This window comes from Phragmites australis, chromosome 21, assembly GCF_958298935.1.
Source record: "Phragmites australis chromosome 21, lpPhrAust1.1, whole genome shotgun sequence".
NCBI classification, from domain to species: Eukaryota; Viridiplantae; Streptophyta; class Magnoliopsida; order Poales; family Poaceae; genus Phragmites; species Phragmites australis.
Window position 1 is genome coordinate 12,703,869 of NC_084941.1, and position 17,667 is coordinate 12,721,535.

Genomic DNA, 17,667 nt, shown 5'->3' on the forward strand with positions numbered 1-17,667 from the left:
TATTAATTTATTTAATTAAGATGATTTCACCTTCCATATTGAGCATATGTCTTTGGTGCCTTGTTAGTATCAAAGATTTATTTCAGTTATGTCTATAAGAATTATCTTAATATTCCAATAGCCAAATGCGTGCAAACTTTAAGCTCCCACTATCAAAGCATATATGGAACTGAATCCACATATTCTTAATTATGGAGGAATTTCATTTATCTATGCTCACCCTTTAATGTTTTGAGTAATCAATAATTGTTTTAAATATGCAAGAAACATTAATATGTATTTAACATCATCTTTGGATGGCACAAAAATACATATAGCTTTAACCAACAAAATTGATGCCAAAAATAAGAGTAAAATGAAGTAGCAGTCCTTGAACTTGTCCTACTATGTCATTTAGGTTCACACACTCTGAAAATGTATTTCTAGGCCATTAATATTATCAAACTGTGTTAATCAAGTCCATACCAGTTCAGAGGGGGTCTTGACGCTGACATGTCATGCCACGTGGTGCCTACATGGATCTGATCAGAATGAAGCGTTACGTGTTCCTACCGAGCAGCTACTATCTACCGACTTCTTGCTCTGGCCATGGCCATCGCTGGCTTGGAGCATGACCTCGCGTATGTTCTTGACGAACTCGTCCCACCCGAGCCACGTGCCCTCCACCCTCGGATAGAAGCTCAGCGAGAACACCCCATATAGCACACCCAGGAGGACGCTGAACAGTAGGAATGCTACCCAGAGCGGTGGCTGCAGGTCGAGCTCTGTCACCTCTGTTGCCGCACGCAAAGCCGCCTCGCCTGCCACTGACGTTGCGAGTGCTGCAGCTGGCACCTGCCGTGCCACGCGCGATAGCACCTCCTCGGATTTGAGGAACTCGAGCTCCCCCACGTGTTCTAGCTGTCACGCCCACTCCTCCCACTCTCCATTGCTCACCAACACGTCCACAACCAGCAGCGACCTAAGAAAGAATGAGGCCAACGAGTAGACAAGCAGCATCCATCTGGGCCAGAGCTCCCTCTCCGTCCCCTCCCTCAAGTTCCCAGCCGGTTTCGCTTTCTCCCTAACGGAATCGAGCTTGGTGATCGTCTTCCCTGCCTCGAACCATCGTCCTCCGCGCCTCACCATCAACCCATTGCTCTAGCCCTTCTCCAAGCCGAAGGGCCCCGTGGTGAGCTTTCCCGCTGCCCAAGGATCCTCGTGTGTGTCCCCATTTTGCTTGGGCCCATCGCTGACCTGGCCTTCGCCCTGTTGCCACCGACGAAGCTCACCTGAGCCATCAGTGGCCATCGATGCTTTCCCTCATCACTGGTCATGCTTCCCTATCTGCATGTTGCCACTATGACCCCAAATCGGTTCCCCATTGTGTTCTGGTGCTCCTAATACCCTTCCGTAGCTGAGCCCTGCCACTAATCGCCATCGACAAGCTGGTCGATGCCACCCCTCCCTCTTCTAATTCAATTTTGATTGGAGCCAAAATGGTGAATCGGTCTAGTGAGTCCCAGTCCCATAGATCCAGAGAGAGGTTACATAGATCTAGGTGTAAAAAGTATTTGTAGGCACCACGTGGCATGCCATGTCAGCATCAAGACCCAATGCCATGTTAGCATCAAGACCCTCTCTGGACTGGTATGGACCTAATTGACACGGTTTGACAACATTAATGGTCTAGAAATACATTTTCAGAGTTCGTGGACCTGAATGACACAGCAAGACAAGTTCGAAGACCGCTATTGCATTTCACTCTGAAAATAAAGATGCTTTAATAGACAAATAGGTCATACTAAAATAAGTATGCATACTATATATCTTTCGATACACGTGCACAATCATCAATTATGACAGCCAACTTTACTATCACAAGTTACATGCAAAATAGTCCACCTTTGGGTGACCTTATAACATCGTAACCAATGATTTCAACTATTCAGTGTGTCATTCCCTATAGTAGCATCACATACACATGAATAATTAAAAAAGAAATACATTTATATGTCTAAGGAACTTTTCAAGTGAGGCCACTTTGGTGAATAACAGACTTACATTAGTTTAGACATTGATAGAAGAACTTTAATCAAGAGAAAACCCTTTACTATTAGTTTATTGACAATGCATAATTAAATATTTAATACTCCTTCAAAGCTAAGCCACTTTGGTGACTAACAAGCTTTCTATTCTATAATATTTAATCATTATGGTGAACACGAATAAATCATCCTATACACATGACCATCTATTAGTATTAAGTTCTATAACTGATCATGCGATCTATTGCACTTAAATCAATTAAACGGTTGGAAGGTCTATAGTGCACATCATTGTCCAAAATCATTTAGATGGGAACCATTGAAACAAACAGAATAAAAAACTTTTTTCTTAGCATTTTGCCAACACATATGATCCTCTACAAAGAACTAGGGTTACAATTTGATTTCAAAAGAGCAATTGATATATGTATAATGGGTGTACAACCTTTCTGTTGTCCAATAGACATGTACATATACACATATAATTGGTGCTATAACCCTTCTGTGATCCAACATCGACATGTATAGTTGTACTTCACAAAAAACTTTTTCCAGGCCTCTAATGAACTTTCTGGTCTGAATACATTGATCAACAAATACCTGCATATAATAGATGAGCATTTTCTTGCATATAATGACCAATGGACAGTGTGTCGAATTAACAATACACGCAACACCTCTATTAACATATTCTTAGTACACCCAAAATTGCAAGACACATTAAAGTGCATGCATAACTCACACCCTTGATACTTTAATGCCTAATGCAAGACCATGATTTGCAATGCCCCAAAACATGATGCTACAATTCGCAGAACATTGGCGTATGAAACTTTGAAAGTGACTCAAATAATGCCCAGAAATAGGACAACCAAAATGCCTAATTGAATTTTCACTAATCTTGCACAGAAACATTCCTTACAAGCATGTCCAGTTCTGCCAAATACTGTCTCTTATAAGGCCAATCCGATAGAGTACATATCTGCCTTTTATGTATCCATGTTACAGGAACCATGAATGCAACAATATATTCTTTTACTTGGCCTTCTATAATTCTATACCGATGTTTTAGCAAAACAACATAAATGACAAGAAATTCTAAGGCAACAAATATCGTGCACATAATCTCTTAAAAACTAAAACCTTTATGATGAATCTAGAGTGCTAGTATCCATGCTCTGATACCGATTGAAAGAGAATTATTTAATATGGAAAATTTTAGTTAGGATCATTTAAGCACAAACTTGATTCTACTATTCTTTTCTTTGATATACATACCTTGATTATGTCTTGATACATAGAAATCTTCACTTTAGGGTACCTATTGTAGATTGTTTTTCTCCTTTCTTCCTTTTAACTTTCTTCCTCTCTTGATGATTAGAAAATGACTGTCACGTATATGTGTTCACACTATGAGTAGTGCATTGATTAGAACAAACATATTGCTTTGCTCTTTTGCTTGAGACCTCCATGCGTGTTCAAATGATGCCAATGCCCTATCTATTTATACTTGATGAAGGGATGCATTGAAACATCACTTCCATGCAATAGATCTTTTAGTGAATCAACACATCTTTTAGTGAATCAACTTGAGAAGAATTAAGGATATGTTCCTGGTCTATAGAGGTGAGGAGTAGCCCGTTGTAAGTGGTTACACCGATGCTAGCTTCGAACCCGACAAGGATGATTCTAAACCATAGTCTACTTTTGTGTTTTGCCTCAATGAAGGAAAAGTGAATTGGAAGAGTTCCAAGTAAGAAACAGTTGCTGATTCTATGATGGAGACTAAGTACATCGTAGCTTCTGAAGCTTCAAAGGAGGCTATTTGGATCAGAATATTTGTGTTGAGTTAAGTGTGGTCTCTAGTGCGTCCAATCCAATAGATCTCTATTGTGATAATAGTGGAGTCATTGTACAAGCCAAAGAGCCTAGGTCGCACCAGAAGTCCAAGCACATACTGCGACATTAGCACCTTATCCGAGAGATTATAGATAGAGGTGATGTAAAGATATGCAAGGTGCATACTGATTTGAATATTACTGATCCGTTGATGAAGCTACTCCCACGGTCCAAGTATGAGGCACACATGAGAGCTATGGGTATTAGATACTTACATGATTGACTGTAGTGCGTATGCGAGATTGTTGGTGATATACTCTAGAGACAATCATAGAGATGATTGTATCACGTCTATGTTTATGTATTTTTAAATAATTTGTTATTCAGTTCCTTTGATAATTATTATTTACATTGATTAGCAAGTATGTGACTTATTTGTGAAGCTCTTTGTTTTATTGTGATGTTATTCTAATTGATCCCTAGTCTTATATCATTATATGGTTCAATAATGATTCACAGACTAGCACATGTATTGATTGATGATCATGTTTCATAGATCATAAATATAGAGATATCAAATAAATAATATGAATATATGTTAGAGAACATGGTATTGGATAGACCCATCTTTAGATACTGTTAGGATTGTTATATGATATGCCATCAGTTGTAATCTCAAATGGTGTACCTGATGGATCCTTAGACCTAAGATCATCATTGATTTCCATAATATGTAGTGACACATTTTGGGGTTGTCAAACTCTACTCCATAACTGGGTAGCTATAAAGGTAGTTTTCGGGTTTGCCATGAAACATGCCATGGGGTGTGAGCAATCAAGATGGAATTTGTCCCTCCTATATAATGGGAGAAATATCTCTAAGCTCCTAAATGTGGTTGGATTAGAAAGTGCATGGTCATACCAATGCGATTAAAGAGTTAATTACATGTTGATTAATCCACTACAAGATTGAGTGAATGGTCGAGCTATCATAAGGATGGCACATATCTCTCCTTGAGCTTAACTGGTATCATGAGGCAAAGGGATTGATACATATGTATATTAAGGTTTAGCCGATATGATCTTTATTTATATTTGGGAGTTAATAAGCCCTACTAGGGTTGTAGCCATTTGTATATAAACCTAACGGGTCATACATTTAATGGGTTGTAACAGGAGACAAAGATTGGATCCCGATGATGGCTGGTGGATAATTATCATATCCGGGCACCCCATGGTCTCTCGTAATTCTCGGGGCATATCTCTATCTCCGGAAAGAGAATCCCTGGAAGAAAGGAAACTACCTATAAGAACCCGAAGTATTCCATAAATAGGTATATTTATCTCCAAGAACGGGAAGAAAGACCCAAAAGATGTATGATGCCCTCTCTATATATGGATCTTGGGACCATGCGGAGGACAAGTCAGAAGTTGCAAGCCATTACAGGAGCCAACAAGTGATAGAAGACTACTAGGAATTAGAAGCCATTCGACCAGGTTAGATCTATCTAGGCTAGCCATGCACCACCTTGTAACAGTCTCATATCAATACAAGACAACACATGACGTAGGGTTACTATCCTAAAGGAGGTTCGAACATACCTAAAACCCCCCTCTATGTGTTCATTTGATTCGTCTACTCAGGGCATCCCCTATCTATTCTATAAATTTATAAGATCGGTGGTTCACCAATCGTCGACAGCTGACACCGACCGTGGGGATCATGACAATAGATGTTGAAGATTCTACACAGAACATGCCATCAACTTCACCCAAGCCTGTTTGAGGACTGGTTTCTCGGATGAGTGGTTCTACGACAACTTCATCCCTCCCACCGACGAACCGATGATTGATCGGGTGAATTTGAACGAAAATCTTTCCAGCAATAATTCTAGCAATGAGGTAAGTCGCTTTATGGATTATGCCAATGATTACGGCATCGAGTTCTGTCATGACCGGTTTTTTAAAAGAATAACCGGGTGCATTCCACATGTATGCCAGAATTAGTTTCATCATACATGCGGTGACATTATCAGTGATATACATTTCTATATCGAACAAAACAACTTTATTGAAATAGATATTAGAGTGTTTAAACAGCAGCGGAAGAACAAGAGGGAACTCCAACTAAAGGTTTAGGGCACACCATAGGCAATTGACTAGGGGCAACGCGACATAGGATCCTTTGTCTTCATTATAGCCTTCAGCTTCCTTGATCTTTAAATAGTCTTCTATAACTGAGCAGCATTTAATATTGGAAACAGCAAGTGTGAGTACATGATGTACTCCGCAAGTGTAGGAATGTATGACATAAGGGCTTAAGTCAAGAAAAGATTAGACACTGGTTTGTTGCACTAAGCAACCTTAACTTATAATTCGAAGGAACAGACATCCTATTTACTAAGTATGAAGACATAACTTAAACAAGATGAACAGCTCATCGAATTCCATCCGACAACTAAACTCATCAGATATTACATATCCGGCTACCAAAACTCACCAGGTAATCCCATTACTTGGCTATTATCGGAGGATGAACTCCGCAAGCGGGGATCCTGAGGGACGCCCTTTGAGATTCGGTTGGGGGGCTGATTCTAGATCTACCTCGTACGTGAATTTAATGCGAATATGTGAGATGTAGGCGGGACAGATGATCGTCTGCTAGTAGGAGTAAATGCTCAAGGGATTTTTAGACAGGTTCGGGCCGCACAGAGCGTAATACCCTACTCCTATGTGTATACTATTAATACTCTGGGAATGCCTTTCTCTAGATCTCTTGTGTTACAAGGTTCTTTGTCTAAGTCTGGAGCTTCGGTCTTGCTTCGAGCTTGGTGAACCTCTGCTCAGTTTCTCAGACTTGCGTGCCGTATGCTTCGGCTTGTTCTGGCTTTTAAAACTTCTTAAGGTCCGTTCTTCTCTGGAGTGCACCCCCCTTTTTATCCTGTTGGGGGAGGCTTGGCGTGGCTAGAAAGGAGGGCATGAGTTTCCATGAGCCATAAATGGAAAGCAACCATCATGGGGCTGCAGTTTGATGTTACAAGAGGTTAAAAATGCGCCTTCGGCCCGGTCCCGTTGCCCACTACGCCCAACTTTAGCAAATGCAGGGGGGCCCACCGGGTAGCCACCGAACAACCCCGTGCCTGCTCGGTCAGAGCGGGTCTGACACAGCAGGGGGGCAGGTGATACGCCTCAAGCCTAGCGACGATATCTCCAAGCTGTTTCCCTTATAGACCTTGCAAGGTGACGTGCGATGGGACCCGTCGCATTAAATATCCCCACGCTTTCCTACCAGGCGGTGGCAGGGACTGACGTACTCAGTACGACACGCGTGGGGGGGAGTGGTTGGAAGTGACAGGCCACGCTCCCTCTTAAATGCAGCATCGGACCTCTCACCAATTGACACCTCACCGCTGAGCCCTTGTGGGGTCCACCGGTAAGGGGCTTCTCAGGTCCTCGGGGAACTCTGGGTGCTCGGGGAAGACTGTTAATAGCCCCGAGCGCCCTCTCTCGGATATGTCTCTTCTCAGTCCTCGGGGAACTCCAGGTGCTTGGGGACCACTGTTCATGGCCCCGAGAACCCCTCCCGGAACTGGCTCTTCTCGGGTCCTCGGGCAACTACGGGTACTCGGGGACCACTGTTCATGGCCCCGAGCACCCCTCCCGATACTGTGTCTTCTCGGGTCCTCGGGGGACTACGGGTACTCGGGGACTACTGTTCATGGCCCTGAGCACCCCTCCCGGAACTGGGTTTTCTCGGGCCTCGGGGAGATGGTCCCCGAGGGATGGCGCCATGTGGCATTCTGTTGTCCTGACCTCGAGACTCGGGGACCCTTGGTTCTCATGTCACCAACAACTACCTAACCATCCCTACCAGAACCCTGATCCCAACTAATCAAGAAGAAGTCCAAGCTACTCTTGACTGTGAGCACGGCTAATCGATTAATTTTTTACTCTACAGAGTTTGCACACTTTACCCATGAATCATGATTTCATCACCTACATTACCAGGTGACAGTATCCATGTTGCCGTGCCAGTCAAGCACTTACACACTTCTGAAGTGTGCGCCAGGAGATCACTACAAGGCCTTTACAAAGCTCCCACCGACCTACAAGCACCCATTAAGGTTTCACCGCTAACAGTGATTCTATCACTGTAGAAGCCCCCTCTTGTGCCACTCAACTATCCAATAGTGCTCACAGAACCGGAGAGATGGCTAATTAATTGGCCAGGCCTACCCATATAGGCCTCGTGGTTGCGCTATTTAGCCGGGTTACATATTTCAACAATTGGTCCTTAGGACCCCATGTAGGAACATACACATTCCCACCGTGCAGCATACACATGAGCCTGCATGCACCATCCATATACCAACCATCCTGTTAGGATCCCTATTCTATGTTGCCATAAAAGATTACAATAACCAATTCATGTTGCATAAACATTAGTCAAGTTTAACATCTACTGCAACCAAGACAGCGACTAGCATATCTACCCTTTATTTCTCATGACTCAATCAATGTCAACAAGGATATTCAGACAATTGCTAGTAAACCCTAATCATGGGATTCCAATTCAAACAAGCATGCATGAAGGGTAACCAACTAGCATATAAATCCTAAAATAGATGCAAGAAGTTCAAGGACACTTGCCTGGCTGCTGCTTAGTTATCTTTGTAAACTCGGTTCTGGCATATCTTGAAGTCTCGACCTTGTAGCTCATCGAATCTCTAGAAACACCTTATTTTTCTCACAAGATCTACCGACAAAAGAGAAAGCACAAAACAACTAAGAAACAATACACCAAACAGAGAAAACATATCATAAAAACACTATGGTTGGATAGGATATGATTTTAGAAGAATTTGGGCACAAGAATTAGAGTTCAGATGGAGGAGAACATGTTCTCGAAAGATTAAATTAGGTTGAAGAAAAAGGGGCCAGAATATTCTCTAAAAATATTCTCGACCAAATATTTGCCGAAGGAAAACCCTAACTATAGCGATGGCATGATATTGGCAAGGAAAAGAATGAAGGGCTCGGTGCATGCGACGATGATATGGTGATGACGTGTTGTAATTTTAGGGACATGCCAGATAGGACACAAAAAGGATATCCAATCAAGATGGTATGTGAGATCTTATTAAACCCTAACTGACAATTGGAATAGAGTGGAACAAGGTGATGACCAGCGGTGGGCTCTCGGCATCGCCGGCAATGGAGGACATGGGTGACAGTGGCAGTCGGCCTAGAATAGGCCGCCACATTGCCGTGGACTTGAAGAGGTTCTCTCCTTGGCTGCAACATGTGGAGGTGCACGCACGGCAGAAGGGATCAGGTTTCATTGGAGGTGGCGATCGGGCGCGTGGCCACTGACATTGATGTTGGGCTTTTGTGGCGTTTCAGTGAAACAAGGAAAGCACGACATATAACACGAGAAGGAAAGCTCTATGGTATGGTTGGTAAAGGAAAGGGTGTTTTGAGGTAGTAGCGAAATAGCGACGAATGCTGCTAGGTTTTGTAGTGATCGCGCACAGACGCAGCAACAAAGACACTCGCATTCCCAGAGATGGATTATGAATTCAATGAAAGTACTTGAACACAAAGCTTCATATATATCAGGAACACAGTGCTAGGGTAGTGGTTTGGATAGAACTTTACCTGAGAAGGAGATCAATCTGTTGGAACTTTGGTGAGATTGTGCAACGACATAGGATGTTGGGATCGCGTTCCTGGTGGTGTCTCTGCAGATCCTGCCGAGATCTCCTGTGGACATGTAGATGGCTTGATGGAACACACTATTTACATGGTCGGTGTATCTATACTACATCTGGATCGATGGGGAACATGAACTAAACACGCGGTGCATGCGCAAAACTCATCCAGATAGGGGCAATGACAACGCCGACGTGGATTTTGATGGTGTCGGGGCTCTAATAGCCGATCTCATTGGTGAGGACATGGGGAACATCTAGGGGCACGTGCTGGTCAAAGGGCATGGTGATCCAACCTCCGATTGGCCGGGGAACACCGATGCCATCTGCGACGGTGTAGCTGTCCATGATGGCGACAACCATGGCAGCGCAGATCGGGCTTTGGCCGGGCTGGAGGTTCGGTTAAGGATCACAAATGGCTTCCATACTGGGGAAAAGAGGAGGGGGAGGGACTAGTCTAAGTCCTCACCTTGCTGCGACGATCAATGAAGAAGAATTCGAGGAGACTCTTGGTATTTAGGCTCATGTTCCCATAAAACCGATGAAGATATGGTCAAGGCCTTCAGAGATCCTGATGCTCCCTTGACGTTCTACCTGGTGATGTGGGTGGCTTGGCTGGATCTTCACTGGATCATCGGGAACACCGATGGATTCTTGGGTTCATGCCCTAGATGTGGCTAGACACAGAGCAGCGCAGACAGCGACATAGATCCCAGCGTCATCTGTCCTTCTCTAACCATACGGTATTGGGACATCGTGGGGGACAATCTGGGGCACATCTTGGTGAAAGATCAAGGTTTTTGCCTAGACAGATCGCTGGAAACGCGGATGCCAACCGGTGGTGACGTGGCTGTTTTGGAAAGGTTGTCTTGATATCCAAAAATGCATCATAAGATAAACTATTTGAACTCACTCCAATCTATGCAACACTAATTTAGGAGGTCATAACTCCTAGATCCATTATCCAAACAGGTACTTCCATAGGTGCAAATAGAAGATCTCGACAAGACCTACAACTTTGGTATTGTCAAGATTTGCATATGAGGCCGTCTTGAACTTGGAATTTGAGTGAGAAGACGAGGCTGACGACGAGGAGTAACTAGTAGCTGGCTTCAATTGCCATTATGGCCATTACAGACATTTAGAGCAACAGTTTTTGATCTTGAATTGAGGGGATTTAATGAAGAAATGATGGGGGAAAGAGGAAAGGGAAAGTGCCATGGAGATGGGCAGTTGGGCAGCCATAGCTGCTAGGCGAATGGACGACGTCGTTTGGAGGTGGATGGAAACGATCAGGTACATGCACATGCAAGTGAGCTGGTTTGGGCTGGCTTTAGCACACATGTGGGCCATCTAGATAGCAATCCAATGTGATACAAGATTGATGGCATGTTGCTAGTTTGGAGCCACAGGCTAGATAGAAAAACATTGAGGAAAGACAGTGCATTTTGGGTTAGGTCAAAAGGGCATGATATGAGATTGTCTACGAAGGATTTTTGGATGATATTAGGAAAAATGGAACAAGGATTTATCCAACCTTGAAAGTTCTTAACCTATTATAATATTTTATAAATACATTTTTCGTCACACAAAACAAATTCTTTTTAAACTAAAAAAATTGGAAAAGCTTTCAAATTCCAGGAAAATGTTATTTTATTGTTTTAAAATGCTCACAACCCAAAATAAGAATTTTGGGATGTGACAAGTTCAAACCACTCTACTACCAGGACAACCATGAATGCCTAATTCACCACAAGTTGGGATCTTCTCCTGCAACTTTCGACAACATGGATTATCGAGATACCTACCGGAGTAATCCAATGAAAAATCCATGATGGATCTGGACACTTCCTCTAGCAGAGGTTACCCCCGAGAAGTCTTCGCTATTGGAGATGGGGTGATGGTCTGGGTAATCGTGATGATGACTCTGCAAACATAATCAATAGCTGAGCACGCCACCCCAGATAACCCTAATAGGGTGCAGGGTTTACCATCTCTCGATCATCAGCAGGGGGCTCAACGCTTTAGATCTGCGATGACTCAGAGGCTCCTCCTTCTACAAGAGGCCCTCATGCGTCCTCCGACTATGGACTTGATGACCCTAGCCGGTAAAGGTGGGATGAATTCGACGATCGACATGACGAAAGAAGTTCTCATTTAGGCCAAGAATTCCCATCTAGCCCTAGCCAGGAACAACTCTAATTGGGGGAGATCACGTAATGCCCCATCACGAGAAGTATCAGACTCGGAGAGGCGTAATCCCCGGAACAAGGCATCCTAGGATGACAACCGAACGACCAATCAGCGTAGGACCTCGCTAGTCAAAGGTCATTCGATTAATGACCTGCGCAAGGTTATCAATTGGCGGAGATGCCCAAGGACACCCGAGGTGGCATCATCCACCCCTCGATGATCTGATCGTGGGAAGTCATTACACCGTTCAAGCCGGGGCCAATCCCCGACTCCTGTGGGTAAAACACCTAAGGTTGCTGGAACCAAATAAGGCACCATCAATGGATGCCTGGCTTTTCCTCTGGATCTATGAAACGTAAGCTGGTTGGCTAAGCTCCACCTTGCGTTGCTCACTATGTACAATGGGAGCATGAATACTGTTGAGTTCCTCCAGTCTATACGACGATCATCCAAGCGGCTGGTGGGGATGAGAAGATAATGGCGAATTACCTCTCCATATCCCTTGAAGGGGCGACTAGGACATGGTTGACAATCCTATCTTCGAGGTCAATTTACTCATCAAAGCATTTGCGACATGGTCTGAGCTAACTTCTAGGGCACATACGTTGCCTTGGCACAAAAATCGATATCTATAGTTGCAAGCAGACGGAGAACGAAACCTTGCGTGAGTTTGTTCGCCGCTTTAGCAACACCTATGACACCATCCCCAAGGTCAATGACTATGATGTCATCTAAGTGTTCACTCAAGGGGTTAAGTGCCGGAGATGCGTTGAAGACATCACTAGAAAAGAGTTCGAGATGGTCAAAGAGCTCATGAAGATCGTTGATAAGTCTTCCAAGGTTGTAGACATGCTCCTCTTCATCAAGGAGAAGGCCCAAGACATCAGGCATACTCAACCTAGTCTCGACGGTGACACAGTTAGGAGCAAGTGCAAGAAGAACACCAAAGGAGGTAAGGGCAAGAAAGCTAAATCTAATGAAGTTTTTACGGATTTGTCTAACATCTGTCCTGACAAGCACTCTGGATCTTCTTGGCACAAGAGCTTCACACAAAGCTCCAGCGAACGCAATGGTAAGCCTTGGTGCAACCTCCACTAGACCATCAACCATTGTCTCCATGAGTGCTGCTTTTGGAAGAAGATGGTCAAAGCAGAGGTCGAGAAAGTAGCCAAAGGAAAGAAGACCTACGTAGTGGCCTAGAGTAGGGACTCCAGCTGAAACAGCAATGAGGATGACATGGATCTAATATCTTTTTAGCCAAATGAGAGGACAGTCAATCACATGCTCAGTGGTTCTGCCTCCTATGAGTCCAAGCGGCAGTATAAGAGGGTGGCTTGAGAAGTCTTAGCTACCATCCCTAAGGGTCGCCAGACCATTAAGTGGTCGAATATCGAAATCTCCTTTGACCAAGATGACTGCCTAGAAAATTTCGGACATCCAGGCCACTTCCCGATAGTGGTCGAGTCTATAATCAACAACTACAGGGTCACCTGAGTGCATATTGATGGAGGGAGTTCCCTGGACATTCTCTTTCCAGGCACACTTGAAGGGATGCAAATCTCCCAATCTTCCATCAAGCTGGTTACGCAAGCCTTCCATGGTATAGTACCGGAATCTTCGGCTACTCCCATATGAAAGATATTGCTCCCTTATTACCTTAGACAAGCATGACAACTTCCAGACGAAAAAATTCTGTTCGACGTTGTCGGTGTATCAGGAACCGGGGGTCCCCGAATCCTGAGGCCAAGCCAGCCATCCGCCACATGGCGCCATCCCGCGAGGTCTCTCTTGTGGGGTGAGAAAAGGCCGAGTCCCGGGAGAAGGTGCTCGGGACCACGGTCGGTGGCCCTCGAGTACCCCAGTACCCCGATGATCCACGAAATCCAAGCACCGGGAAGAAAGTGCTTGGGGAGATGTCCGGTCACCCCCAAGCACCCTAGTCCCCCGACGATCAGAAGAGCTAAGTTCCGGGAGAGAGTGCTCGGAGCTACGTGCGGCAGCTTCCGAGCTCTCGGTTCCCCGAAGATCCGTACGAGAGTGCTCGGGAGAGAGTGCTCGGGGCTGCACTTGGCAGCCCCCGAGCACTCGGTTCCCCGAGGGTTCGTGCAAGAGTGCTCGGGAGAAAGTGCTCGGGGAGGTGAACAGTACCCCCGAGCACCCGGCACCCTGAGGACAAGGATGGGCATTCTCGGGAGAGAGTGCTCGGGGATGTGAACAATTACCCCCGAGCATTCGGTACCCTGACGACCCAGAAAGGCCCCCGAGGGGCCTACCGATGAGGTGTCAACCAGCCAGAGGTCCGAGGCCGCATTTAATGAGCGTGCGTGGCCTGACACCTCCAGCTGCTCCCGCCGCGCTCAGCGTCAGTTCCTGCCACATTTTGGCAGAGAGGTGTGGGGTCATTAATTGCACAGGTCCCGTCCCGTGCCATCCGGCTTGTCTCAGGATAACGTCGTGAGGATCAAGGTGTTCCATCTACCGCACTGCTGTGGCAGAGGAACAAGACAGGGCGAGCACGCCGGGTTGCTCTGCGGCTGCCCGGTGGGCCCTCTCCACGGCGCCCGTTGCCAAGGCATTTATGGTGATGGGCGACTGGGCGTGCGATGCATTTTCCACCCCCGGTCACTTCACCCAGAGGAAATGATGACGCCCTTTCCATTTATGGCGTCTCGGAACTCAAGCCCCCTCCTTTCCGTTCGGGGCGTGTCGTAGCCGGCGAGTACTTAAAATAGCCGGCAACACAGAAGCAGGGGGACAACACCAACAGCGAGGGATGACCCCGATGAACCAGACCAACGACGAGAAACCGAGAGTAGACGCGAAGAACACAGCGCAAGAGAGACACCGTGAGCAAGGTTGAGCACAGTTCCAGCTGAAGAACAAGGAGCCTCAAGCTTTTAGTTAGGCCAACATTCTTGTAACCAGCAACATCCTTGAGGGACTTCCTCAGGACAGTTATAGCATCCATACAGGAGTAGGGTATTACGCCCCCGTGCGGCCTGAACCTGTCTAAATTCCAGTGCATTTACTTCTTCTCGCACTAGGTCGACACCCCCCCACTGGCCGTTGCATTCATTCCCATTTATTTCTTTGACGAACTTATTCAGGATCATCCCCCAGGCCGAATCTCTAAAAAGGGGTCTCTCGGGATCCCTGCGACAGGAGTTAATCCTTCGACAGCTGGCGCGCCAGGTAGGGGGGAGCATCCCTGAATCTGTTTGTTTGTTTTCTTCCACAGAAAAAATAGCCGGTGGTCACCGCCTCCAGCGTTCCGGCTCCAGTTCTAGCGGGGAAATGCAGCCCCTTGAGCAGGAGGCCCCAGCCGCCGCTGCGTCCCAGTAGCAGCCGCGATCTGCACGTGCGGCGTTCCCCTCCCAAGGGGACCAAGGCGCAGGGCCCAGCCGGGCCGCCGCCGCCGGTGCACCATCCGACCCCCAGCAGGTGGTCGAGACTTCGGCTGCCAGGTCCGCATCTGGACAGCGTCGGGCGCCCCTCCGGCGTAGGCTCGCCTTCGGCGAGGCCAGCCCCGGGAGCACGCTGCTTGCGGTGCACGCTCTCCTCAGGCATCCGCCTGTCCAGGTGACGGCGGAAACCCCGAAAGGCCGCTGGCTCCAAGAAGTCGCTGCCCTGGTTGGCACAGCTCATCGCCAGGTGTTGGCCGAGAGTTCTCGCGCCACCACCCAGCGTGGCGCCGCCAGAACTGGCCCATCTACGGGTAACGTTCGCACTGGCCGGGGGGCCTCTAGGCGGAGCGCCGCCCCCTGGCTGCGTCTGGAGCCCAGGACCTCCGTTTACGTCTCAACTTGCGGAGGGGCCTCGAAGATGCGTGTGTCACTCTCGAGCGCCAGCGGGAGACCCGGCAGGAGGCCGAGGCTGAGGACCAGGCTTCCTCTTTGCCGGCCCACGATCGCTAGGATTCCCCGGCTCGCCGGCGTTCACCGCCAAGGAACGCCACCCGCGCCGCAGGATACGGCACCGGCTGCCGTGCCTTCACTAGCGAGCTCCGCCGGGTCAAATGGCCCTCCAAGTTCCGCCCTGAGCTGCCGAAGAAGTACGACGGGTCCATCGACCCCGTTGAGTTCCTCTAGATATATACTACGGCCATCCAGGCGGCCGGTGGCAGTGAGAAGGTGATGGCTAATTATTTCCATGTCGCCTTGAGGGGCTCTGCCCGTTCTTGGCTCATGAACTTACCCCCAGGGTCTATTAGCTCCTGGGATGACCTTTGCCACCAGTTCGTGGCTAATTTTCAGGGCACATTCATGTGCCCCGGCTTGGAGTGCGACGTTCACGCTGTCAAACAGCAGGAGGGGGAGACGCTACGGCACTTCATTCAGCGTTTCAACCAGGTCTGCAACACTATCCCGCGGATAGCCCCCCACGCTGTTATCGTCGCCTTCCGACAGGGCGTCCGCGATGAGCGGATGCTCGAGAAGCTAGGGACGCACGAGATCGAGATCACTGCGGAACTCTTCGCGCTGGTCGACAAGTGTGCCAAGGCGGCGGAGGCGCGGGCTTGGCATGCTCCGCGCCCCGAGTGCCCCGCCGCCGACCAACCAAGTTCTTCCCTCTCTGACAGGCGGGAAAAGAAAAAGAGAAGAAGGCACGAGGCTGCTCCCGTCAAACCGGCCCAGGGCCTCGCCCCTAGGCCAGCCCAAGATCCCGACCACCGACAAGAACGCCGGGCGGCCGCCGACAGACGGCCTACGCCCGCGAGAGCCCCGGCCAGGGCCCCTCCTAGGGCTCTGGCTCCCGCAAGGGCTCCGGCCCCCGCCCGGGCTCCCGCTCCAGCAAGGGCCCCCGCTCCTGCGGGGCCCGAGCCAGGCAAATGGTGCCCAATCCACCAGACCAGATGGCATGACCTCACAGAGTGCCGTACGGTCAAGGGCCTCGTCGAGCAGTGCGAGAGGGAGCACGACGAGTCCCGCGGGGGAGGCGACATTGAGGCCACCCCCGGCAACGCAGAGCTCGGCTTTCAGGAGCCCGAGCATACCGTCGCCTTCATCGATGGAGGCGCCTATACGCCTTTCTCGCGGCGTGGCCTCAAGACCATGCATCGCGAGGTGTATTCAGAAACCCCGAGCGAAGAGGCCACAAGGCCCCTGAGATGGTCGGACGCTCCAATCACGTTCAGTATGGCCGATCACCCAGCCAGTACTGCAGGCGTGGGGCGACTACCCTTGGTGGTGTCCCCCACCATCTGCAATGTAAAGGTCAGCAGAGTGCTGATCGATGGGGGCGCAGGCCTCAACCTCCTATCCAAGGAGGCCTTCGAGAAGCTGCAGGTGCCCTCCAGGCGCCTAAAGCCGTCGCTTCCATTCCGCGGAGTGACACCTGGGCACTCCCTGCCCCTCGGGCAGGTCGAGCTACCCGTGACCTTCGGGAGTCGGGACAACTTCCACACGGAGAACGTCCTCTTCGACGTCGTGGAGCTTCCCCTCTCCTACAACACCATCCTCGGGCGTCCGACGCTCGCCAAATTCATGATGGCTGCGCATTATGCATATCTCACGGTCAAGATGCCGGGCCCAGCAGGCCTCATCTCAGTGACTGCTGACTCCGGCGGCGCCGTCTCCTGCGCCGAGCAGTCATACCTGGCCTTGGTCTCAGCTCAGGCCGAGGTCGAAGGCTATCCAGGGGGCCCGGGACCCTCTTCATCCAAACCCCGACTCGTCGCCGACGCCTCTGTCCCTACAAAGGAGGTTGTGGTGGGCGAAGGCGCCTTCCAGGTCATCCGAATCGGCGGTGACCTGGACGGCAAATAGGAAAGCGCGCTCATCACCTTCCTCCGGGCTAACGCCGACGTGTTTGCATGGCAACCATCCGACATGCTCGGGATCCCTAGGGAGGTGATTGAGCACCACTTGGCTGTGCGTCTGGACGCACGCCCGGTGAAGC